This window comes from Narcine bancroftii, chromosome 4 (assembly GCF_036971445.1).
Source record: "Narcine bancroftii isolate sNarBan1 chromosome 4, sNarBan1.hap1, whole genome shotgun sequence".
Taxonomy (NCBI): Eukaryota; Metazoa; Chordata; class Chondrichthyes; order Torpediniformes; family Narcinidae; genus Narcine; species Narcine bancroftii.
The window spans coordinates 39,796,048-39,812,292 of record NC_091472.1 but is presented as its reverse complement, the minus strand read 5'-3'; the positions used below and the strand labels follow the sequence as shown (position 1 = coordinate 39,812,292).

Genomic DNA, 16,245 nt, shown 5'->3' with positions numbered 1-16,245 from the left:
TACATTTTGAAGGGTGGGAGGTAAACTGAGCTCCCAGAGAAAACCCACACAGGTCACCAAAGAGAACATACAAGCTCCATAAAGACAGCAGCAGATTCAAACCCAGGTCATTAGTGCTGTTATAGCATTGTGCTGAATGCTACCCTAATTGCGTTGCCCAATCATTTGTTTTCAAGCACCCCAAAACCTCAAGTTATTCATCTTATATAAGCCTGGCCTCTCATATTAAGAGATAATTCAGCTGGGCATATGAACATGAATCATCTGATTTAAATTCTCTGCAATGACCATGCACACGATTTGTTTTGCTGAGATAGGTAAAGGAAATGAAGGCTAACAGTTCCCATTTCTTGAGAGGGACAATAGCAATTATCACACCAATTCAGTGATATTGACCAGAGGACTTACTAAAGTCAGCAAACGCAATCTCTATTATCCTCATTTATATGGCTCAGTACCAAACCAGGTGGTGAGACAGAAGTGTGCAATATACTTCTACTTCACCAGGGACTATTATCTTTACATACAGAGACATAAGATTACAAAAATACCTGTGAAACCCATCACCCTTTCATAATGTCATTGGTAAAAATGCATGATTAAAGAAGCCAACTGAAGGAAACGATAGCATGCATGAGATACCCACATGGAGCAGTCTAGACCTGCATGAGATACCCACATAAAGCAGTCTAGACATGCATGAGATACCCACATGGAGCAGTCTAGACATGCATGAGATACCTACATGGGGCAGTCTAGACATGCATGAGATACCCACATGGAGCAGTCTAAACATGCATGAGATACCCACTTGGAGCAGTGTAGACATGCTTCAAAAACAAAAGAGGACCTTTGCTACTTGGAAAAGTTTCTTGTAGCTGCTGCGTCTCACGCACTGGAAGCTCCAGTCACGCTTTCACACAAGCAATTGAAAATCTCACTGCCAATCTCTGGAATGAAAACTGTGTTTTAAAAATACCCAGCAGGAGACAGATAAGAAGCATCCATGCTGAACACTGTTGACAGAAACTGGCTGTTGTTTAAGCCAACAGAAATGCTGTTTTACATCGTGTTTTTTTAAGGAAGCACTCAGAGATCTCAATTTTTTTTAAATTTGGAGAATTAAATGGAGAATAACCATTCTTTAAAAGAAATTAATTTGTACTTTTGTTTCATGATGACCATTGTATTGTCTTCAGGGGAGATAAGCAGGAAGCCTAACTTGAAGTAGTTACTGAGAATTCAAGTTAAACAAATACATAAAATAAGTTTGTTATTTAAGCATTGATTAAATATTATTATTTTCTATCATTCTGTCACATGAAAACTAACTACATGTACTTAAATGGTGACAAATAGAAAATAACAAACCCCTATGACTTGTGACATACTTTTGAACAAATCAACTTTATATCATTGAACAATGTTGTTGGGGTGAGTTGAAGACTGAAGTGACCCTAAGAACCAGAGAGCATTCATTTCACCTTTGCTTCTGTATTTATTGAACTATTTAATCAATCTGCAACCTCTCAAGACAATTAGAATTTGAAATATTTGATCTATTACTTTAGTTCATTTCATGAAGCTTCCTCCATTAGCACCGTTGTCAGACAAATATGATATTTTTAGTTATTGACATAAAACTTCAGTTAAATCTCAAAACTGCTGGTTTATAAATGGTGACTAAGTTGGTCTTGACAACAATAGTATCTGCACATTCAAGTCATACCTGCCATTATTGCTCTAGGGTCGCTTGCCCTCAATGCAATTTACCACTGTTTTCTATCATGTATTCATAAAAATGTGACAAGTCAGTAGTCTATGCACAAATTAGCATTTGTAAAGAATATCTGTGAAACAAAATGCTTGGCGACCATATAAAATACACTGACAATAAAGTAGGAGCAGGATATGAAAATGAAACAAATTTTCTGAACAGGTCTTCAAGAGGATGTTCTGATCAATGTCAGTGAAAAACCACAATGATCTCATGGAAGATGAATATCCAAAAAATAAATCTATCTGTAAGCAATGGCACTGTGGTAGCACCACTCAATGCTAGCAGTCAGATAAGCTAGGAACACAAGTTTCAATAATACCATTGCAACAATGAATTCACTTAAAGAGGTCAATTTAAAAAAAAAACTCTCTTAGTTGTGATAAACTCAAATTATTTGGTTGGCATCATAAGTTCAAGTCAAAAATAAACACAGAAACAAGCACTTCTGTTTTTAATTTCAGATTCCCAGCAAGGGATAAATTTTGATTTTCATCCTGCAACCAATTTAATTCATTCCAGGCATTGTGAACCACTGAAGGTCCAGACAGCATCCGAATGATGAAGGCTGTGGACCAGAACAAAACGCTCCTGATCTTGTACAGTTACAACAATGGTATCTCAGTCTTGGAGCTACATAGCCCCCACTTATCCATGCCAATCATGTGGAATGTTATCCAGATATCTTCTTTGGCTTGGCTTCGCGGACGAAGATTTATGGAGGGGGTAAATAGTCCACGTCAGCGGCAGGCTCGTTTGTGGCTGACAAGTCCGATGCGGGACAGGCAGACACGATTGCAGCGGTTGCAGGGGAAAATTGGTTGGTTGGGGTTGGGTGTTGGGTTTTTCCTCCTTTGCCTTTTGTCAGTGAGGTGGGCTCTGCGGTCTTCTTCAAAGGAGGTTGCTGCCCGCCAAACTGTGAGGCGCCAAGATGCACGGTTTGAGGCGTTATCAGCCCACTGGCGGTGGTCAATGTGGCAGGCACCAAGAGATTTCTTTAGGCAGTCCTTGTACCTTTTCTTTGGTGCACCTCTGTCACGGTGGCCAGTGGAGAGCTCGCCATATAACACGATCTTGGGAAGGCGATGGTCCTCCATTCTGGAGACGTGACCCATCCAGCGCAGCTGGATCTTCAGCAGCGTGGACTCGATGCTGTCGACCTCTGCATCTCGAGTACTTCGACGTTAGGGGTGTAAGCGCTCCAATGGATGTTGAGGATGGAGCGGAGACAACGCTGGTGGAAGCGTTCTAGGAGCCGTAGGTGGTGCCGGTAGAGGACCCATGATTCGGAGCCGAACAGGAGTGTGGGTATGACAACGGCTCTGTATACGCTTATCTTTGTGAGGTTTTTCATTTGGTTGTTTTTCCAGACTCTTTTGTGTAGTCTTCCAAAGGCGCTATTTGCCTTGGCGAGTCTGTTGTCTATCTCATTGTCGATCCTTGCATCTGATGAAATGGTGCAGCCGAGATAGGTAAACTGGTTGACCGTTTTGAGTTTTGTGTGCCCGATGGAGATGTGGGGGGGCTGGTAGTCATGGTGGGGAGCTGGCTGATGGAGGACCTCAGTTTTCTTCAGGCTGACTTCCAGGCCAAACATTTTGGCAGTTTCCGCAAAGCAGGACGTCAAGCGCTGAAGAGCTGGCTCTGAATGGGCAACTAAAGCGGCATCATCTGCAAAGAGTAGTTCACGGACAAGTTTCTCTTGTGTCTTGGTGTGAGCTTGCAGGCGCCTCAGATTGAAGAGACTGCCATCCGTGCGGTACCGGATGTAAACAGCGTCTTCATTGTTGGGGTCTATCCAGATATACCCTATGATTAAAAGCAGAACAAATCCAATCCAGCTAACTAATATCCATTTGTTTATTCTAAATCATCAAAAAAATTCTGGAAGGAGCCTTGGAGCATGCAAATAAGGGGCATTATAGATAATTTTTGGGCCTTTACCCAGTTTGTATTTTAGCAGGATTTACCTTAGCTCCAGAGCCTTGTCCAACATGAACTCATGAGCTGAATTCTACGTTAGGAGAAAGGAACTGTCACTACTATCATATAATTACGCATCATTGAAGACCTCCTGCAAAATCAGTGTCAGTGATTTTCTTTTTTTTTGAATATTTTATTTAAATAAACACATATATGATAATTTTAACAGTTAGTATCCAGTGTTGTTTTTCCATTAAATATTGAATTATTATTGTTGGGAAATTTTGAAAATACAACTCCTAAACTATCTTTATCAGATTTTCAATTGAAATTTGTTAAGTTAGCTTTGGAATTAGCAAGGAAATGTATTGCTGTTACCTGGAAATCAGATGCTCATTGTTAGGTCTGCTTTGTTCATGAATGAGTGAGTCAAACACCAGACTGAGTCGAAATCAAGGTTCTTTGTTCTTTATTACCAGATTGTCACACTTGCAACTAACAGTGTTAGTTGGAGAAGGCGCATTCTGCCGTTATCAGCAAGTGGTGTTTTTTATATACCTTAGGATACGTACTTAGTAAATTATCATACCATGACATTGTCCAATGAATAAACTGTTGCTGTCCCTCTCTGCTAGCCTCCTGCACATCAATTTGTCATCCCCACTCTTATCTTGAGAGTACAAGGTCACAACTGCATCTTGTTACGGCCCAGCACTGGGTGACTCCCTCTACATTCCCAGCTCATGATGTTTTTACCTAACATCATTAACATTAGGAAGATGGCAAACAGCGATTCAAAGTTGTATTCCTTTAGAAAAAAAATACATATAATTTAAGGGGTAAATATTCTGTATTTTGACAAGTTTGGAGCCCGTACGCTAGAATAATGAGATTAAAATTATTAAAAAATGTTTTTCTTTGTTTTGAATTCTCCAAAGCAGTGAAGTTTTCCCTGAAAATGAGTAAAAGTCTTTGGAAAAATGTTATTTTTGGGATCCTCAAGCAATCCAAATAAATAAATAGTTATGTTATTATGTATTTTAGATTTAGATTCTAGTTATTGGGGTTAGTAAGGGTTGGGGGGAGCATTTAGTTGGTTTTAAGGGTTTGTTTTTAGCTTTTGTAGTTTTTTAAGTAGTTTTAATTTTTTTCTCTCTTTTCTTTACATCAACATATATTTTTAAATACTGTTAACATTGTGATTTGATACTGTCAGCGATTTTCAAGGAAGAAACACTCCAAAGACTGGAGACATCCCTTGCTTAAGCAATATAGCTGTGATTGAGAAAGGTCATTTATTCAGACCTAGTGCTTGAATAAAGGATTTCTTGGGAGCGAAGTGCATTGGCTAACCATCTTCATTGATGATCTTCCTTTCAGTGAAGTGCCAGAAGTGAGAATGCTTACTGATGATTACTTAACTTTCAATTCCATTTGCAACTTCTCAGCAAATAAAACAGTCCATACTTGCATTTAGTAAGATCTAAATTACATTCAGGCCCAGTGAGTAGCAATCGACACGTACAACAAAATTGACTTACAATGACTATCTCCAATAAAAGAAAGTTTCATCATTTATCCCTGATAATGATATTATTATCATTATCAATTCACCAGCCATATAAATATAACCTGCACGAGCAGGCCAGAGGCTGGGCTCCTGCATTGAGTGATTTCCAGTGAGAATGCGAATACCAAAGGAACTGCTCACACTAACAACCGAGGCACTCATAATTATGAAACAACATTTATTCATTTATTTGTATGTATGTACGAATACTTGTCCTGCATATGTATTATTTGTCTGTATGTGTGTTATGTCTGGTGGTGTGTCTGCATGTGTTGCACTGAGAACCGGAGAATGCTGTTTCGTCAGGTTGTACTTGTGCAATCAGATGACAATAAATGACTTGACTTGATTCACTCCAGACTCTCAAAGCTTTTCCATTAATACTCAAGAAGACAATACCATTTAGGACAAAGCGGCCTGCTGAAGAAAATGTAACTGTTTTCTTCTCCTAAACCCTGCGTTCAGGTCGTTCATGAAACTTTACAAATCTGTGGAGAAATAATAGTCTTAATTCCACTAAGTCTGGATTCATCCCAACACCCTCTAGAAACTTAAATTTCAAAAACATAGCTGAGTTAAACCCATTTATCACCTTTACAAAATATCGAAAATCCCAGAACTGTTCCGACCTGAACACCTTTGTATCGTAAAGGTCAAACTATTACAAAGGATGAACTTTCCTTCAGAGGACTCTCTTTGTGGGGGGCGGGGGGCGTGGCAAGATGGTGTAGAACCAAGACGTGGGTTCTGTCTCTCTCTGGAAGGACTGATTAATATCCGAGTTATATAAACTGTTTAAAAGTTAAAAAGTACATTAGATGCACTATTAAGTGTTGGGGCTGCAAGAAATGAAGAAAGGAAAAGGTCAGAAGCAGAAGAAATTAGTTATTAAAATTGTTTGTAAAAGTGAAAAATCTGGGCCTACTGACAGAAGTAGCACCAGGATCGATTAGGCATGGAACCCAAGCCACAGAGAATGTCCCTGGATCAACTTGAAAGAAAATCGACATCTCAAGGGATCCGACTGATCAAAGATCACTGTCAGCCAAGATGCCCGTGGAAACAGTGTCATCAGCATGGGGGAGCGGAGTCACGCAGGGCAGCGGGTGAGATAGCACTGTAAGTAGCAATTTAGTGCATGCCAACGTGCCTGCGAGCGCCCTTGACAACGCAACAAGCCTGATGAGCATGCACCCGATGTCACATTTCCGCGAGGTTCTGGATTGATTTCGTGCTGCGGGGGAACCTGCTCCACATCGAGCTGATGAAGTCGGCCCGATGTTGGATAGAGTTCAAACACGCAGCATGGCGACTAGAGAGGACATTTTGGTACTGGAAGATAAGGAAGAAGAACAAATTAAATACTTAGATGAAGAAGATCAAGAGTTGTTATTGATGGCAGCTGAAGCAATGGAAGATAGGGCCAGAACTACAAAAATGGCTTCTCCTTTTAAATCTGTTTCTTCACCTAATTCTAATCCTTCACCTGGACCTGATGTGGTTACCATGTTTGATGAGTTAACAAAACAGAATGAAAATATTATGACTTATATAACCACTGGTTTTCATAATGTTGATGAACAACTTGTGGATGTGAAAAGTAAAATATTAGATATGCGTGGAGAAATTGCAGCTATGAAAGAAGATCTTAATAAATGTTTGATTGTGGTGGACGAAGTACAGGAAAGATGCAAGAGTGTGGAAGATAGAATGGATCAAGTGGAAGAATCAGTATCTGGGTGGGATATGCTAGAATTTAAAAACAATATTTAATTGAAAGTCAGAACTTAGAAAAAGAAATTGAAAAGTTAGAAAAAGAATTTCAGAAGAATTCTACTGAAGATAATAAGATACATTTATCTAAATTAAAATTGCATTTTAATATTGTGCAATCATATAAATATGAAAAAATGATTCAAAGATCAAAACAGCATTATTATGAGGTGAAAGAGCACATTGTAGTGGCTACTATGGCAGATGCTACTAAAAAAAAAGGGCAAACACACACAAAGGTAGTCAACTCAAGACTTGTTTATTGCAGACATGCACAGACCTTTTATTTCCTGCATGTTAATGAGCTCGTTAGTGAACAACTGCTGGTCCTGCGGACCAGCAGGTTAAAGCTATGAGCCATCAGGCTTCATCTGATCCACTCACTGTACTTTGCTGCCCAGCACTGCTAGCCCACGATGTGTTAGGTAAGTCTGTGAACTGATGGTGGCAGTTTGCAATACTGTGCTGTGCACCCGCTATAACATTAGGTTTTAGTTTGGCAATTAAAAACAGAAGCAGCATCAAGAACAATTAATGCAATTAGGAAAGATTCAGAGATTTTACATATTCCTCAGGAAATTAATGAGGAATTCTTTAGATTTTATAATGAACTTTATACATCTGAAAGTAGACAAAATACTGAGCAAATTGACTTGTTCTTGGCTAATTTAAATTTGTCATCATTGACTGGGAAGGATATTAATGACTTAGATTGTCCTTTTATGGAATTTGAATTAAAGGAAGCACTGCAATCAATGTTGGGAGGAAAGTCCCCGGGTGAAGATGGGTTTACAGTAGAATTTTATAAAGAATTTAATGATTTGTTCTTTCCAGTTTATATGGAAGTTTTGAAGCAGGCAACTGAGATGGGTTCATTTCCAGAATCGTTTTCAAGGGCGTTGATTACTGTTATTTCAAAGAAAGATAGAAATCCATTAAAAGTGTCTTCTTATCAACCAATATTGTTATTAAATGTATATTATAAAATTGTTGCAAAAGTATTAGCTAATAGATTGGCTAATTATTTGCCAAAATTAGTACATGTTGATCAAGCTGGATTTAATAAAAGGTTGATATTCGGTTGATAAATTGATTTCTATAATTAATGCTGCTAGACAACAAGCTAATCAACCAATGATAGTGGCCCTGGATCCAGAAAAGGCTTTTGATAGGGTGAAGTGTAAATTTTTATGTAAGGTTTTAGGAAAATTTCAATTTGGACCAATCTTTACTACTTGGGTTAAAGTTTTATATACTAATCCTACAGCACAAATAATGATGAATGATCTGATTTCATCGGCTTTTACATTATCTTGACCAACGAGACAAGGTTGTCCTCTTTCACCAGCATTATTTGCTTTGGTAAGAGAACCCTTAGCTCAAGCTATTGGGCAAAATTTGGACATTAAAGGTATTAAAGTAGGTGAACAAGAATATAAGACTAATTTGTTTGCTGATGACGTTTAATATATCTAACACATTCTAAAGAATCTTTTGGGGTGCTGCAAAATTTATTACATCAATATGGCACATTGTCAAGTTATTAGATTAATTGGGAAAAGAGTGAAATATTGCTGATATTAAATGAGGATTATTTAGATTGTAGACAGATTACAATATTTAAATGGTCTGATAAGATTAAATATTTAGGAGTTATAGTTAATAAAGAATATCAGGATTTGTATATTTTAAATTATATACCTTTGTTGAATAAGATTAAAACTGACTTACAGAAATGGAAAGATTTGCATTAACTTTAATTGGGAGAGTAAATTGTATAAAAATGAATATTTAGCCTTATATACAATATCTTTTTCTATTCCACGTGTGATCCTGAAGAATTTTTTTAAAGAATTAAATAAAGTAATTTGATTATTTTTATGGAAGGGTAAACTATCTAGAGTTTTTATGCATAAATTAACGTGGCCGTATGAATGGGGAGGACTGCAATTACCACATTTTCAAAATTATTATGAAGCGGAACAGTTAAAATTAATTAATAGGTTGTTTGATGTTCAACAATCACCTGTCTGGGCTAAAGTTGAATTGGATCAAATTTTTGAAAAAGAAATGAGTCAATTTATTTATAAATGGAATTCCTTATTGTTACAAAAGTATAATTTACCAGTATTAAGACATATACTGAATATTTGGTATAAGCAGGATCAACTTGGGCTCTAAAGAGAAAATTTCGATTAAATCACCGTTGTATCAGAATAAACTAATTTTGTTTTCTTTAAATAATCCTTATTTGAAAAATTGGAAACGGAAAGGTATTAGTATTATACAAGATTGTTTTGAGGTGGGTAAATTTTCTACATTTGATAGATTACATGAGAAATTTGGTATTTCTGCAAATTCTATTTTTGCTAATTATTAAGTTTGAGATTTTTTGCAAACACAATTTGGTAAGGATTTAATTTTACCAAGTCAATCTAAGTTTGAGATTTTAATGGTTGACAAGGAAACAAAAGGATTTATATCAGATATGTATAGGTTGTTGCAAGAAAAGATGGATAAAGTTGGGCTATATAGGATAAAAGAGAAATGGGAGGAAGATTTAGATATTGAATTGTCTTGGGAGGAATGGTCAAATATGTGTATTGATAGTGTTACAAAATTAATTAATGTGAGATATAGTATGGTTAATTATATATTTATTCATCAATTATATTTGACTCCTGAGAAGTTGAAGAAATAATGAACAGATTTGTGTTTTAGATGTGGAGAAAAGACAGGTACTTTTATGCATTGTGTATGGACATGTAAGAAAGTTTAAATTTTTTGGGGAAAAAGTTATTACATTTTTGAGAGATTTATTTACAATCGATTTGCAAATGGGTCCAATGATTTGTTTATTGGGATATATGAGTGCTGTTACTTTGGGATTGGCTGATAAGCCACAATTGGCATTTTTGCTGTTAGGGTTAGCGGTTGCAAGAAAATCCATAGCGATAACTTGGAAAAATGATGTGGAATTGAATATACAAAGATGGCATAATGAATTGCAATCATGTTTATATTTGGAAAAAATAAATTATAATTTGCAAAATAATTATTCTCTCTTTGTTAAAATGTGGAGTTTATATTTAGATTGCATGCTTATTGATCTTAAGTAAAAGTTATGTAATGGTTGGCACATTGATCAATTAATTTTAAATGTATAATTTTTTTAAGGCTACGAGGGGTGGGGGAGGAAGTTAAGATGATGTAGTTAGTAGAGGGAGGGAGGAGGGGATATTATCATTATTTTTCATATTTTTTTTCATTTTTTATATATCTGTATTTGTATCTTGTATTTTTCATTTTTGTAATATTTTGCAAAATTCTTAAATAAAATTTTCAAAAAAAGAGGATTCTCTTTGTGAATCATATCAATGGAAAGTGGTATAGCGAAAGAAGTCCTGCTGTGACTTTTATATAAGAAAATAAAGTATCAGAAACAACTTTCCAACTTGCAAAGTGCTGCAGACAGTTTTGATGCTCTATACATGTGGCAACAAATTCATCTAAGTGATTGCTGGGATTAGTTACTTATCTGGAGTTAAATAGATCGTGTTATATGGCGAGCTCTCCACTGGCCACCGAGACAGAGGTGCACCAAAGAAGAAGTACAAGGACTGCCTAAAGAAAGATCTTGGTGCCTGCCACATTGACCACCGCCAGTGGGCTGATCTCACCTCAAACCGTGCATCTTGGCGCCTCACAGTTCGGCGGGCAGCAACCTCCTTTGAAGAAGACCGCAGAGCCGACCTCACTGTCAAAAGACAAAGGAGGAAAAACCCAACACCCAACCCCACCCTACCAATTTTCCCTTGCAACCGTGTTTGCCTGTCCCGCATCGGACTTGTCAGCCACAAACGAGCCTGCAGCTGACATGGACATTACCCCTCCATAAATCTTCGTCCGCGAAGCCAAGCCAAAGAAGAATTAATAATTTAAAAAATATATGGCTTCTTTTAATATAAAGTTTATAAAACATATTATTTGCTCAGTTTGTATTTATATTATTTAATTTAATGTGTTTGTCTTTTGTGAGTTCTATGTTGTGTTGTTCAGTAACCTTTGACTGATGTTGATGAGTTCAGGTCAAACTCAAAATAGATACAAGTAACTTAGGGCTCACCAACACCTTTTCCAGGGCAGTAAGATATGTGGACTAATAGCTGGATGAGGTAATGATGCACACAAACAAAAACAGTGATTAGCTACACTTATGCTTCAACTTTTGTAAAATCATTTCTAATAAAATAAACCTGCACTTTATGCAAAAGCTTTCATGACAAAATGAAGGCTCTGGAATAGTTTTTAAGGAACTCTCGTGAGATGAAAATGCACACATGGTTTTGAAAAGCTCTTCTCTTTTCCCAACAGATATTGCTGATGGAGAAAATGGTAGGAAAATTGTCAGAAACCATTCAGAGTTTCTGGTAAATGAAGGCAACAAGCAGATATGGTTCTGGTTAAGTATATTTTATTTAGGTGAAAATCAGAATGTTGTTAATTCACTCTGCTCAAGATCAGATTGGATGAAATTGAGTAAACTTTCTGTTTGCTAGGGTTCTTTTGAAAAATAAATATTTTCAGTACATTGTTGGAACATGTGATTCAATTTTCATGTCTGGAATTTAGTTTGGTTGAATAAAGCTTTTCCCCCAATGAACTTATTGAGGAGGTTTATGCTACTTCCAATTATAACATTACTTCTGCAATCATTCATAGACCCACTTAAGTAAAAATATATTTAATTTTACATATTTACAACATTCTATATTTGTAGCAATAGTTAACAATGTACAGTGACCGATCAACTATTAGACTGAGAAGCCTTGGGGCCCGGAGGGTAAAGAAGCCCGAGTCCCTAAGCTTCAGCCTACTCAGTAAAGGGTAGGCTCGCTTTGGATTATTGTTTCAGATTTACTGCAGGTCTGCATGGGGGAAACTGGTGACTGTGGGCCAGTGTTGGCGACACGGCATTGGCGGGGTGACATAAGTGGAGGTTTCTGGGAGCTGGTGGCAGCAGCATGAAGATTCACTGTGCGCGATCCTCCCACCTTCCCACCAATCAGCCAGCGGCGCCCACCAGCCCTACCAGACTGACCAGAGTGCCACTAACTGATTCCAGGTGTTCTGGTGAGCTGGTTTATTTCAACCCCTCCTCCCCAATCCCCTCCCTTCCCACCAATGAACTATTAAATGTTTAACGCCCAATTCAGTCAAGAGACATTAAAAATCTAATAGTTTGGTGGAAAGGTGGCGGATTGGGGGCTGGGGTTTTAATCCTGCCTGTCATCTTCAGTATGCTGAATAACAAGGAAGAGTTTAGGATCCCCCCCACAATAAGCATGACATGATCCAGAACTACCTATCCCCCAAGTTGGGGGATAAGTAATTCAGTGCCTGCGCTGCTGCCATTTCGCGCCGTGCTTGTCGGGACGCCTAAACTCTTCCTTGTTATTCCAGCATATTGGGCCCCAAGTCACTTGCTTTTCATACAAAGGGAACATCATCTATTAAATAATCTGGAGTAGCATGATGTGATGGATAAATCACTAACAAAAATAACTGAGTCCCCCTCATCGTGATCCACAGAGGTGCTAATTTGCTAACTAGCAGGCAGCAGTTATTTATTATGCAAGTATGGACTAAAAGGACTGTAAATAATTCACAACTTGTCTTTATGGTATTTTATTATGCATGTAGTACTAGTACAACATTATACATAGTAGTGTAGTCATACTCGTCACCCAATTAAGGCTCATGCATCGCAGTCACGGCGTACCGTGTTCACCCAATCAGCAGCAGGGTATCAATTTGGGCTCTGCCTGTCCCAATGCTACCGGTCAATCAATGCTCGCGCATTTATAAAAAGTGCATACCAGTCTGAGACTGAGGTCTGGCTCGTACACCAGAGCTCGGTTCATGCAGTGCCAGCATTGCTCACAGATAGGTTGGGACAACTGATTCAATTAATCCTAGACTCTCTGCCACAGGAGTGGCGTAAGCGATCACTTTAATTATTCATGCTGTTTAAATAATGAACGACAAAACAGTTTCTAGAAATTGTACCCAGAGTTTGCAAATTGCAATGGTCACTGTAAATGGTTAAAAGGCGGGGCGGTTGGCTGTGGCTGGTACAAACCAAGGGGGTGTTGTACAGCAGAGAACTGAACAGGGGCTGGACAAACTGCCCCAAATGCAGCCCTGTGTTAGAGCCCTGCAATAAGGTCCCTACCAGTGGCCGGCACCAGCCCAAACCCTCCCCTTCTCATGCACCCCTCTCCGCTGAGCTATTACCACCTGGCCCATCAATTCTATCCTGCTACCACTGAGCACAGTGTACACATGCACACTCCAAGTGCCTACCCGGTGGATAAATTTAGAATATGTGAGGCAAGAGCATTACCTGGGGGGTGGGGGTGGCAATGTCCAGTGAGGGCTTTACTAAAGCTCAGCCTAGGGTCCCAGATGGTGGTTAATCTGCCACTGACGATTTACCTCAATGACTTTTCAATTTTTTTTTAACTTGGGTCACAGTTGAGATTTTCTTGAGAGTTGTACATCTTATAACAGCTGCCCAATGTTCACAGATCTCCAGTGTTTTAAATTGGATTTACCATGCCTTCCATCTTATCTATTGCTCAAAGTCTATATGTCAGCATGCATGCAAAAGTCTAAGATGTAAGACGATGATTTCCTACTCCCCTACAGATTTGGCAGCTTTGTTTAGTTTAATAGGATAAGCATCTGTTTTAGTTACTGAATTAAACTTCCTATAATCCGTACAGAACCTAACAGTTCCATCTGGTTTTGGTAACAGAATACTAAGTTGGATTTGTTGAAGAGTTACTGGTGAGTGCCTTTAACTGAGAGAGGAAAGGTCCCACAATATGCTTCATTTATAGAGGCCACGAGAATTAAAGAACAAAGAATAATTAAATTCTTAAATGGAAAATATTTTCTGGAAGTCATTTAAATTCAACTTTTAATCATTAAGAATTCAAACAAAATATGGAACTAGTTCCACAAGACAACATGCCTGAAGATCCTGATTTTAAGAGATTCTTAGATGACCACTTTAATATTGAGGAATTTATTTTTTAATCCTGTATTTTATGAAGAATTCATGAACAATGAAACAAAGTGGAAGTTTTTTCACCTCTGCTTTGGCAGACAAGTTACAACTCTACCACTTTTATGTTGAAAAATAATAGCTTAACATTAAGAAAAAAGAATGTGCATAAAATATCAAGAATTATGCATTATTTATGCAGAATGCCATGTACTGTAAAATTACTGGTTAGCTAAATCATATGATTAAGAGGAATGGTGCATTAGAGAGGACTAAAGAGATTTGATCGAGGTATACAAAATTATGATGGAGAAAGACAGAGAAATGCAAGTAGACCTTTCTCACTGAGGTGAGATGAGATATAAACCAGTTGGGTGTGAAAGGGGAGGTTTAGGGGGAATTTCTTCACACAGAGGGTGGTGCAAATATGGAATGAGCTGCCATTTGAAGAGGTGAATGCAGGCTCAATTTTAACACGAGAAAAGTTTGGACAGCTACACAGATGGGAGGGGTATGGAATGGGTGAAGGTCAGTGGGACTAGGCACAATAATAATTTGGCACAGACTTGAAGGCCCAAAGGGCTTGTTTTCTGTGCTGTAATATTCTATGATTCTAATGTGGATGTATTCCTCACCAAGAGTTAGCCCTAACTATTTTTTTCCATAACAGCACAAATAATTACCTACCTTTATTTTAGCAACAAGGGTGCTCTCTTAGGGTATCACAGTTGGATTAGTGGTTAGCGCAACAGCTTTATAGTGTCAGGGATCAGGACCAGGGTTCAAATTCCGTGCTTCTGTAAGGAGTTTATACGTCCTTCCTGTGTCTGCGAGGGTTTTCCCCAGTAGGTCTCCGGTCTCCTCCCACCGTTCGAAATGTACAGGGGCTGTAGGTTAATTGGGTGTAAATTGGGCTGCATGGACTCGTGTGTTGAAATGGTCTGTTACACTGTGCTGAATGTCTAAGCGTATCTTTAAATTAAAAAAAATTAAAATTAAAAGATTCAAGCCACAGATATAGGCACATGAATTCCATACATTAAAAAGCAAACGTTATTTGGTAAGGTTAATAATCATGGACCATAGCACCTGATGTGTAGATGCTGTAATGCTACAGTAACTAAAGATTCCCATTTATCCCATCAACTGAGTCTGTTCACTCGAATTAGTTTTAATTAATAATCTAAGCAGTTACAAAACATCGTATATTTAACTTCCTCAATATATGGAAATATGACAATCTGCAAAACTATTTGCATTTGTCTGCTTGTAATTTTGGACTGTGCTCATAATGTCATTAAATGCAGTCTCCAACATTTCACCATTCTTTGAAGAGCAACTGACTTGCTGTTAAGAATTGAGATCTTAATTCAGAATTCATCAATAACACAGTAAAACCAGCAGAGCTCAAAAAGAAAATTATACAAAATCCGACTGAAATAGTCATCAAGTAGTTAAGTGGCACCCTTAAACATAATTCCAATCCTTACACCTGGCTTTCAGGCATTTGTCTCCTCCCTAACTTTATAATGTAATGAGACTAGCCAGTTGTTCACAGGTAAAGAGTACTGTCTGTTTCATAACAAAAAACCCAGATAAACTAAAGAATGCAATTGCAATTTGAAATGAGAGATTGCCAAGATCAGTCTCTTACCAGAGTGGCATACTTGCAACTCATGAAAATACTTACACTGCATTATCTAAACTGTTCTACTCTACCCTCCTTACTTCCTGGGCAGAATACCTGGTCCTTTCACTCTCTGGACTTTCCATCATTAATTGCAGTCTTGACAGATGCTCATCAAAATTTTCGCTGGACCAGATTATAAAACCTAAAGCTTCTCGACTCCAACTATATTCACAAATGCTAATTTAATCAATCAGATGAGAATCATTTGGGTTTTTGAATTTATTGCCGTAAACCATGCCACACTCAAGGTAATCACCATTTGTTTGCACATAGAAGGTGAAAGATTGCTGAGAAAGCAAAATATGGTCCACTTCTAAGTAGAGGGCTGCTCTAATTCCCAGAGTTGTGCAACTGCAAGGAAAAAAAAAAACTGTTTCCAGGAAATGAGTAATTTTGGACAATTTGAGTAATTAACATGATAGTTACCTTGTTCAATAAAC

At 37.8% G+C, this 16,245-nt stretch overlaps 1 protein-coding gene and 1 long non-coding RNA gene across 5 annotated transcripts in view; one reads left to right on the top strand and one right to left on the bottom strand.

Moving 5' to 3' along the window:
* The window catches only part of LOC138760481 (uncharacterized), a 163,564-nt gene extending 151,931 nt beyond the window's left edge, over positions 1-11,633 (top strand). The window contains exon 4 of the long non-coding RNA XR_011355646.1: positions 11,418-11,633. This is a non-coding gene — a long non-coding RNA (uncharacterized lncRNA). The remainder of the gene's footprint in view (positions 1-11,417) is intronic.
* LOC138760479 (protein kinase C epsilon type) overlaps positions 1-16,245 on the bottom strand; it is a 680,128-nt gene that overhangs the window by 211,128 nt on the left and 452,755 nt on the right. The window lies entirely within an intron of this gene.